Here is a 10,550-nt window from a genome sequence, read left to right on the forward strand (position 1 = left end):
ATCACTGCCATTTAGTCTGTAAAAAACATGGCGTTATACATTTGTTGTTACCAGAATGGCAATGACCGAGCCGTAGTGCACTACTAAAGGCCTTGTGTTATGTCATAGTAGACTAGTACCAGAGAGAGTAGAGAGAGAGAGATTCCATTGGCCCATTGTTTCCGCGTTCTATTATTGCAAGGGGGAGGGGGCGGGGGAATCCCCCTTTAGGCAGAACTAGGCAGACCTAAGGACTGTGATCGAGACCCCATTATGTATAGAGAGGAGGGCCCTTTCAGATGATGCTGCCAAAGCTGCACACACGCACACAGACACACACACACATACACATATACATATGCACACAGAGAGAGAGGGAGAGAGAGAGAGAGGGAGAGGGAGAGGGAGAGAGAGAGTGGGAGAGAGACAGACAGTCACACAGAGGATTGTTTTTGACCAGGAGGACCATACTTGTCAAGTGGAAAGAATAGATTTCATTGACGCATAGTGTTTAATGCCATATTTAGCACTTGAAGGAACTAACTTTCCAGAAAACCTGCAATTATTGTGGCCCAAGAGGAATGCCTGACCTCGTCTTTGGCCAGAGGCTTCCTGGAAGCTGACCACTGGGGTTGCAGACGTCACATCGTGACAATGTAACATGGCCAATGGAAACTGCTATCCTGCTATCATCGTGACAATGTACATGGCCAATGGAAACTGCTATCCTGCTATCATCGTGACAATGTACATGGCCAATGGAAACTGCTATCCTGCTATCATGACAAAGTAATATGGTCAATGGAAACTGCTATCTGTCACATCTGTCTGTCATTCACCAAAGTAGATCATGGAAAAAAATAGGTAGGACCGGGCCTCTGCTTTTGGGGTGTTTTGTCACCACGACAATAAATTTGGGAGATGTCTGAAATGACAACTAGTAATCTTACCCTTCCTGGATGTCTGATTACATCCACCAACAGGCTACCGGGTCTTGTCGGGAAGAAAAACAGAAAATAACAAAAAAGCAGAATGTGAACAACCATGTGCACTATATTTACAAATCTAGTTTTCATGTGCTTCTCAAGATGAGATAAACTCAAGACAACAAAACCAACAACATGGCCAATTTCAGATGTTTGTAGAGTCAACAATGATAATTTGAAATGAACAGACACATAGGTATTTAGGTGTAGTGTAGGCCTACCGTCATAAGCCTGCAGCAGAATCTTGGATAATATTTATATTTATATTCATATTCACATGACCAAATTCAGATGTTTGTTAAATGTTAAATTAATTCTTGGGGAGGAAATAGGTTATATGATCTTCACACAAGAGTGGTAGCAAAGAGTCTAAAATGATAAAGCAACAGCCTATCTGAAATGAACAGACGCATAGAGGTTGGTATTTAGGTGTAGTGTAGGCCTATCGTCACAAGCAGTGCTTAATTTGTCAAGCAGGAGGTCCCGGAGCACAGAGGATGGGTGGCTCCCCCAGGAGGGGGGGTCTGTGATGTCTTTCCCTGAGGTTCCATCCAAGGTTCCGGAGCTCTCGTCTGAGGTTCCGGAGCTAGCTCCCCCTTGATCACAGCAGGATCTTGGATAATCATATTTACATTCATATTCACAAGTGAAAGTGAAAGCCCATTGTCTCCACAGCACACAAGTGAACACTGCACACTGCACGCAACGTAATTGCATTTATGCCTCACCCTTGCAAGGGGACAGCCCTCAATGGCACCCCTAGGGAGCAGTGCGGCGGGACGGTACCATGCTCAGGGTACCTCAGTCATGGAAGAGGATGGGGGAGAGCACTGGTTGATTACTCCCCCCACCAACCTGGCGGGTCAGGAGTCGAACAGCCAACCTTTGGGCTACAAGTCTGACGCCCTAAACGCTTACCCATGACAACTGGATTCCAAAACAGTTTGTACACTTAGTGTTTTGCAAAAATAAAAACAAAATGCTGCCATTTGCAAATCATTCAACCCAAAGTCAGCATATCAACTATTAAAGCCAAGCAAAATAACTGTTTTGAGGGAAATATGTGCTCATTTAAAATTTGACCGGTTCAATAAATCGCTCGGGAAAGGGCCAAAAAATGTTGTAATAGTTGGATAATTCTAACAATATCACAAGAAAGAACATTTTAAGATGAACTATGTTGAATGCCAGCATGAATGCTCAAATAAAAAGCCGCCTCAGAGAGGCTGTGTCACTCAGAAGCAAAGACGTTTAGGGAGATATTGAAATACTTATTTTTTACACTGAAAAGATTGAATGATCAATATTGCAATCATATAAGGCATGTTTCTGGAATGAAGAGTTATGTAAAATCATTGTATGATCATGAAATGTCCATTGTCACTAAGCACACTATGACATACACCAGTGGTGCTCAAACTGTGGTACATGTACCACTGGTGGTACTTCAGACATCTCTGGTGGTACTTTGAAGATTTTTTTGTGCATTGATTTGAAGGCTGATCAAGTTGTTGCAGTTGAAAATGTCTCAGTGATTCTCAGTGTTTGTTAACAAAAGTAACAACCACAGTACATCACATTGAGAATGAATGGACATTATGAATATCTCCTGTATTGACAGCCAAACGCGATATGGCTGCGATATTCTAATGTTGGTGGTACTCGGAGAGTTCAATGTTTTCTCAGGTGGTACTTCACTCAAAAAGTTTGAGAACCACTGACATACACAATGCGTCAAATACACACGACTAAGCTATATGCTGGATAGAAAATTCCCTCACTGCACTACGGATGTTAAAATTAACCTATCTGTTTCGAACTTATACTCCCCTGTTTATACAGCTCCACTCTGTGTTGGATACAAGAAGGAGAGTCTTCTGAAACTGAAGGTTGCTTACAATGAGTGTCTCAGGATTCTCCTGAAGAAAAAAAAGAGTACTAGTACTAAATTAGGTCTAACTACTTTCACTGTTGGCACTGTTGAGAAATCCTATAGCCTACCTTTAAAACCCCTTAGCGCAGCACTATGGCTCTCTATAATGTCATGGCAATGCTGTTATGATGTAATTAAGCATTTTCAGCAAGTGAATAGGGTCGCCGGCGACCCCTGCTGCAGTAAGAGGCTACGTTAATGAGCAGGCTTGACCCTGCAACAAATCAGCTTATTGCACAATTATCCTAGTCGTAGCTCTATAAGATACATGTCTATGATCTGGGAACACTGGTATGAGTGCCTTCACTAGCTTCCCTTTTTATTATATGTATATGAATGAGTAGTATTGTATTGATGATGTATGTATTGTAACGTTTACACTGTGTGGCCTATATGTCGATGTTTAACAGTCCTCTATGTAGCAAAGATCATTCTAGATGACCCAGAAGACATGTAGACAGTTGGATCTGTCCTTTGATTACAACATGTAAAATCTTTCATCCTTTTGAAAATGCATGGAGCCTTGCACCATTTTGGAGAACGCCTTTAGCTATTGCCATATGACTGCAAATTGCAGCCTCCACTGTTCCAACAATATCGCTCCATCGTTCCAGTAACTAGGTGAGACAATGACCAGCATGCAGCCAGGACCTGTCACATATTAAGGCATAACACAAAGGTATTAAGGCATAACAAAAAGGAAAACACAATGAAGACGACACCTACTCATTGAGCAGCTGAAATCACATCTAGGACAAAAATAACTGTTTTTATATACAATCGTGTCTCCAGTTAATGTAATTAGCTGTTAAGTCCTCCTTCATCTTGCCTGTAGTCTCATCTAACTTAACCAAGATTTAATTGGCCCTGTCCCAACGTTTTTGAGATTTGTTGCATATGTGAAATTTTAAATGAGCTCATATTTTCCTCAAAACGATAATTTTGCTTGGTTTAAACAACTGATGCGTTGTCTTTGAACAATACTACACCTTATTAATGGATAGAACGACAGCATTTTGGGTTTTATTCACAACATACGAAGTACCCCAACTTTTTTGGAATCGGTTGTACAGGTCATTACGTATAGGTGAATAAAACAATACACCATGTACCAGTGGGTGTGGTGTTGAGCCCTGAACTGCAAAAGTATAAGGTGTGTTGAATCGTATAATGGTTCATTTGTTATCTTAAAGTTCATAAGGGTTGGAGCAGGCGTCACCCAACAGTTTTTCTCTTCCTTTTAAGGGTGCTGACCAAAATATTGTAAAACTGAAAAATGAAAAAAGGTCGCACCATGCATAGGTTTCTTTATTACACAGACGCGTTTTGGCGCTCTGCCTTCCTCAGTGTGCCACTGTGTGCACACTGAGGAAGGCAGAGCGCCGAAATGCGTCTGTGTAATAAAGAAACCTATGCATGGTGCGACCTTTTTTCATTTTTCATTTGTTATCTTAACAATACTCCCTCTGGAATTAACCAATCTTCTCTACTCTACTACAACTCATTTTTAGTAAGACATGAAAGAGATTGTCTTATAGGGCCTACTGTATTGCAGATCTGGCATAGTGACAAGGGCCTAAATGATTAATCTGTTCCTGTATTGTAAAATGACCTCCTCCTTCTCCTTTTCCCTGCTCCTGCTAAAAGTTTGACCCCCTACAGACATATACTACTCCTACATTTACAAAGTGAGTGTTTCACCAAGTCAGTGTGGACAACAGGCAGGATATGAAGAGTTGAAAGGGTGGATTTTGTTTGGCTCCAACAGCACCGGAGAGAGCAAGCAAGGCAACTACAGAGTTGTGCATGAATTTTGAAATGTAATGTGCGGCGTTCCAGATTGGGGCCTCTGGAGTCTGGCCCATGCTGACTGCTGCAGAACGCTGGTCCAGATCGCTGTAAACCTCAGAGACTTGGTGTTGCAACCATGGAGCCGGCCGGGGTGCAGATATACATCTACGAGTCCTTAGAGAGGAGAAGATAGGAGAACAGAGGGGAGAAGAGGAAAGGAGAGGGGAAGAGAGGGGAGGAGCGGAGAGGAGAGGAGAGGAAAGGGGAGAGGAGAGGAGAAGAGAGTGGAGAGGAGAGGAGAGGAGAGGAGAGGAGAAGAGAGGAGAGGAAAGGGGAGAGGAGAGGAGAAGAGAGTGGAGAGGAGAGGAGAGGAGAGGAGAAGAGAGGAGAGGAGGAGAGAGGGGAGGAGAGAGGGAGGAAGAGAGGAGAGGAGAGGAGAGGAGAGGTGAAGAGAGGAGAGGAGAGTAGATGAAGAGAGGAGGAGAGGAGAGGAGGAGAGGAGAGGAGGGGATATGGAGAGGAGGAGAGGAGAGGAGAGGAGAGGAGAGGAGAGGAGAGGAGAGGAGAGGAGAGGACAGGATAGGATAGGAGAGGAGAGGAGAGCAGAGGAGAGGACAGGATAGGAGAGGAGAGGAGAGGAGAGGAGAGGAGAGGAGAGGAGAGGAGGAGAGATGAGGAGAGGAGAGATGAGGAGAGGAGGTGATGCTTCCTACAGCTCTCCAGGGAGTGTGAGCAGAGTAGTGCACAGGGCTGATCACGACCCTGCCATGGGGAGGTGCGTGCTGATCATGACCCTGCCATGCAGCTCTGGATGGAAAATGGACAAGGCTGGCCTGCCTGGCTTGGTCCCCCGTGCACTGGATGTCTGGGCCTGCTCCCAAGAAAACTGCAGAAATAAACCAGCCATCTCTCACCGACCTTGGGTTGTGCAGACCGAGTGAGAGGTAAAGACACACAGTGGATTTGTTCTACCTTTCTGTCAGTATCTTTTGCCATGGGTGAAAAGTTGTAGTGAAGTCATTCGAAATGATTTGCCTTAGCCTATGTCAGAATTTACACATGCATTCAGCCTACACACACAGAGGCATTCCTATAAATTAGGAAAAAATTGTTTGCCAAATGTGTGTGTGTGTGGTTTTTTTTTTAACGCATGTAGTCTATAAATATAGGTTAAAGCATTGTAATAACAATTCAAGAGAGGCAAATTCACATTATGCTATTTTTTCAAATAACGCAGGCCTCACACCACAGGCCTAGCCGAATGAAATATAATTCTACCTTATTTTATTATTGATAAAATTATAATCTACTGAAAAGCAACAATCATTTCATTGTTTTATCCAATAACCCCAATGGAGTAGTCTGAAGATAGGCCTAAGTTCAGTGGGCATTTGCTGTCCAACTCAACTTAGCTAAAAAGCAGAATGGTCAAAATCACATGTTGAAACAGCTTGACGTAAATCATTCATATTTTGCAACATAATTGATGGAGTGAGGTTTATCCCTCACGGCAAGGGAATCGAGTGAAAGCCAAGGAAGAAAAGATTTGCTGTCATTTCAATGTTAGGGGGCGTCCTTCTGCAAGAGAAAGAGAAGATGCGTTTCTATTCGCTGAAACCATAGGTGTGTCAGGGGGTGTGGGCTTCCTCTACTCGCCTGTCAGTCACCACGTCACGTCCGGGCGGTGGGCTGCACGTCTGCTGCCTTGCTGCGGCTGGAGGGGTACTTTGACAGCAGCTGTGCTATTGGACACAAACAGGGACCTGTGTTAGGGGACTGTTTTTTTCTGTCTTCTTGTTCTCCCACCCCTGGTTTCGGCTTTGACAGTCTCATAGGCTGACGAGTTTCTCGGCGCTATGGCAGCTTCGGTCTGGACTGTCCAGTGCAAGGTAAATAAACCAGAATTTATGATGAACCGCATTTCGTTGCAAACTGTCATGATTACGCGCGTGTACAATTCGGCATCCACGCAGGATGGGCCGCGTTGAGAGGACCTGCTCTTCACTTTGTGGTCTTGGATTCATAATATCAGCACTGGCGCATTACGCTGTTATCTACGGGTCTTCAAGCATTGTTGTGCTCCTCTGTATTTTGCATGCACGCCTGCGCATGCAGCCTCATCCATGCGCGCTCATATCGCTATCGCTGTACATAATAGGCTACACTGTATCCAAACCAACTAATACTATGTGAACACACTTCATGAAGGAAGATAACATTGTTATTTACTGCATGTCTGTTACACAGATTCTGGCAGGTTCTATTTCTATTGAGGGTACCGGGTACCCCATGAGCGCTTAATCAACAGGTGCATAGTAACTTACGGTACATGCGTTTGCCTTTCAGAACTGGACAGCAGGCAGTAGCAATTTCATTCAATGCACCCATCAATGCAAACAAAAAAAGGTTAATGTGCGTTGTCATAAAGGCGTAATAACTGACTTGGTAGGTTACTCATTGGGACAGCTCTGGAGCCTGTTTCTACCCCTGTCTACAAGGTCATTGGCAGGTGTTGATGAGGAATGTTGTCTATTAGTTGGTGTATGAGGGTTTTCAAACTGGTTGGGTCTGACATTCTAAGAAGCCCATACACCAACAAATGTGCTCCTCCCACCTTTATAAATGTAGACCAGGACACTGGCTGTATAGGCCCCTTATTGTTGGAGGCATTCATGATGTCAGCTACTTAATCAACAACTGAGAATAATGTGAGTAGTAAGATGACAGTAGGCTAAAATCTGTCAGCAGTTTCCATTGTTAAACACTTGACTGGGTGCACTGGTATTGCTCTGTGTTGGTGACCTTGGTTGTGAACTAGTTTGCTACCCTATAACAATGACAAGTATAGTCTACTGTGACTTTGGGCTTTTCTCATCTTCAGCATTTGACCTTGAGCTGTTGGGAACGGAAGAGATGGCAACACTTGTAGACTAACAATCCGCCAGCCTTTTTGTGACTGGCAGCTTTTTTTATTTAACAGATCTTCCTCTTCTCTCAGTCAATCGAGTGACATTTGACATTGTTTGAAACTTTGATCATGCACCTCACTTCCCCTCAGGTCTGGACCCTCAGACTATCAATCAGGGTTCTAAATGAACTTTTTTCATCACCAGCCAAAATGGTTGGTAGATGTTAATCGTTTTATCTAAAAACACACTCACTAATGGGTCAAAGTGGCTATTAAGTTTTCTTTTCTACCAGCCAAACTAATACATTTTCACCAGCATTCAGCCGGTTGGCGCTGCTAATTTAGACCCGTACTTCCCTGAGGTCTGGACCCACCTGCTCTCTTGATAGTGTGACTTGTATGCAGCTTTTCAACATCTCTTCCTCTCTTCTCACAAAACTGAGATGCACTTGACTCTTCTTGACATTATTCAATACTTCTTCTTCACTGCCCCTTTCTCCTTCCTCAGATCTCAGTTGACTATAATGTGTAATAATTGTCAGTCACAGGCAGGCATTGAGGTCTACAAATGACTCCGGTGTGTTTAGTGTTGTGCAGACGTTTTGGACCGCAGGCTATCTCTTCTATTGCACCTCTACTCAAGGCCTCAATCCAAGGTAGGGGCTGCATTAGCTGAAGGTGAAGATTGTGCACATCATCCCATGAAAAGGTGCAGGACAAAGGCTGACTGTAATTGTCACACTGAGGAGTCCGCACACTTAAAATCCATTTTGTTTTTTTGTTTTGTTTTTAATTTCATGGCTGCCGTTATGTTGCGAATTCAACAATCTTCATCCTCACTCCTCAAATGACAGGGGCTGCATTAGGTCAGAGTCAGAGTTCTGGAGCAGGCCATCCCTACAGCAGGAGTCCACTTCCTGCTGCCTCTCTGGTCTTTGTTCAGTTCACTGCAAAGAAGTCTTCCTTTCAATCTCTGTGACAGTAATGCTATGATAAAACGAAAACCCTGCAAGTGAAGAGATTGCATTGTAAATAGCGGTAATCATCACAACCACGTCTGCGCCAAACATCTCTGCAGGATGGCTTGCAATTTAAAGCAGTCTTGATTGTAATCAGTTTTGGGGGGTTTTATGTGTGCACACTGAGGTTTGTGAAATCTATTTTCAATGCATGTAACTAGTTAGGCTTTGCATGGACCTCTGTGAAGTCTTCAACTCCCAATTCCAAGCATGTCTTGTGGAAAAACTGTGCCTGATACCACACAGTTCCCGACGGTACTCCATAGACCAGGGCTGTTGGTAACACTTTATAACAATGCCAGCGTATAAAGACTTAATGAATAATATTTATTTACTAAGTGTCATTGATGCTTTATAAGCAGACATTATTATAAAGTGTTACTGGGCTGTGTTCTTCAAGGTGTGCTGCTGGGAGCCTGGATGTCTAGCAGTGCTGTGCTGAAGCATGAAGAGAGTAGACTGAAACACGAGCCATATCCTGCCTTACCTGTCTGGCTGCTGTGGGAAACGCTACTGGGGTTTTTCCATTCTAGGTCAAAATGTGCAGTAGTACGGTATACCCATAAACAAATAGCGGGGTGCGCAGTGTTGTGCAGCTTTGGTACCTGTAGTGAGAGGGAGTGGGGAGACTGTAGAGGGAGTGGGGAGACTGCTGTAGCTGTTTGGCACATTGTGCAGAGCCCTTGTGTCCACAAGCTCAGGGGAAGAACATAACCAGATGATATGATGGGCTATTTGAAGTAGGCCTAGGCCATTATATTCCCTGCAAGGTTTTTTTCCATGTTTAAATAACCTGAATAGACCCACACTTGCTGCTAAGAGCCCGTGCGGCGTGCACACTTACATAACTCAACCTTAGATAGCTCTCTCTCTTTTATGTTGTCATGGATTTGGTGACGTGGAGTGTGCAGACAGTTCAAAAGTCCAACTTCAACTCCGGGTTTGGCATCGAGACAGCCAGACAAATCTTTTGGTGGAAAGCTGCCGAGATGCAAGCTGATTTCTTTTTTCTTTCATGTCTCAGAGCAGCAGTGATTTGGTGGTGTTCACCTCAAACAGATTGTACTGCACACTTACATGCACTTAACACACTGAGTCATTTTGCAGTACAGGTGATGTGTTCAGTTGCTATTCAGCATTTGAAGGCTAGCAACTTCAGACACAACTGTCTGGCCAAACCTACGTTAGGGGGAAGTGAGGTTTTCTCATTTCTACTGTGGGGTGAGATGTGGGCCAGACATGAATGATCGACCCGGATACGCAGAGGTCACGTCGCCGTGTCAGCGCTCTGCTCTGCACACATTTGCACAGTCACTGCACATTTTGTTTTCTGATTTGACTTGGAGTCTTAGATCCGAGAGCGAGAGGGTAACCTATCATTTCATAAGCTGCTGCTTGTTTCCTGGTCTCTAGAATGCACCCTAACTGAGAGTTGTTTACTCAATGGGGATTAATGTTAAGCGCAGTAAATGAGAAATCCAGTCATGAATTTTAATTTGCTTCATTTCCTCTCAGCTCCCCAACTTGTAGGCGATGTGTGTTTGTGGCCTACATTCCTCTTTAGCAGGGTAACAGAGTGTCCTGTGGGGTGCTAAGGGTATTGACACCCAAAACACTCATCTGAGTTCATGCCCTCAGGCTGACACCTGTAGGATTACCGCTATAGCCCACTGTCCTCTTGAATCTGATGGGTGATAGTGGATTATTATACCCTTGTGCCTTAAGGTAATGATGCACTGGGAAACTTTTTGAGCAATGTGGATGGACAGCAACATGATTGGCGTCTAATTTTCTGATTGAATAATTGAATTTTTAAAAACTGCTTGCTCCTGCTCCATGTTGATAAAAATGATATAATAAAGTCCAAACAACATCTTATGGTAGTGTTGACCAGAACTTTGTTCAAAATGTTGCCCTGTGTATCTTTCAGAATT

At 43.8% G+C, this 10,550-nt stretch overlaps 1 protein-coding gene across 2 annotated transcripts in view; it reads left to right on the forward strand.

Annotated features, from left to right (window-relative positions):
• The first annotated feature begins 6,373 nt into the window (after positions 1-6,373).
• pparab (peroxisome proliferator-activated receptor alpha b) overlaps positions 6,374-10,550 on the forward strand; it is a 58,060-nt gene continuing 53,883 nt past the window's right edge. For both annotated transcript variants that reach the window (XM_063196667.1, XM_063196668.1), the window contains exon 1: positions 6,374-6,578. The gene's annotated coding sequence lies outside the window, so the exon portion shown is untranslated. The remainder of the gene's footprint in view (positions 6,579-10,550) is intronic.

The sequence above is a fragment of the Engraulis encrasicolus genome, chromosome 4, assembly GCF_034702125.1.
Source record: "Engraulis encrasicolus isolate BLACKSEA-1 chromosome 4, IST_EnEncr_1.0, whole genome shotgun sequence".
Classification (NCBI taxonomy): domain Eukaryota; kingdom Metazoa; phylum Chordata; class Actinopteri; order Clupeiformes; family Engraulidae; genus Engraulis; species Engraulis encrasicolus.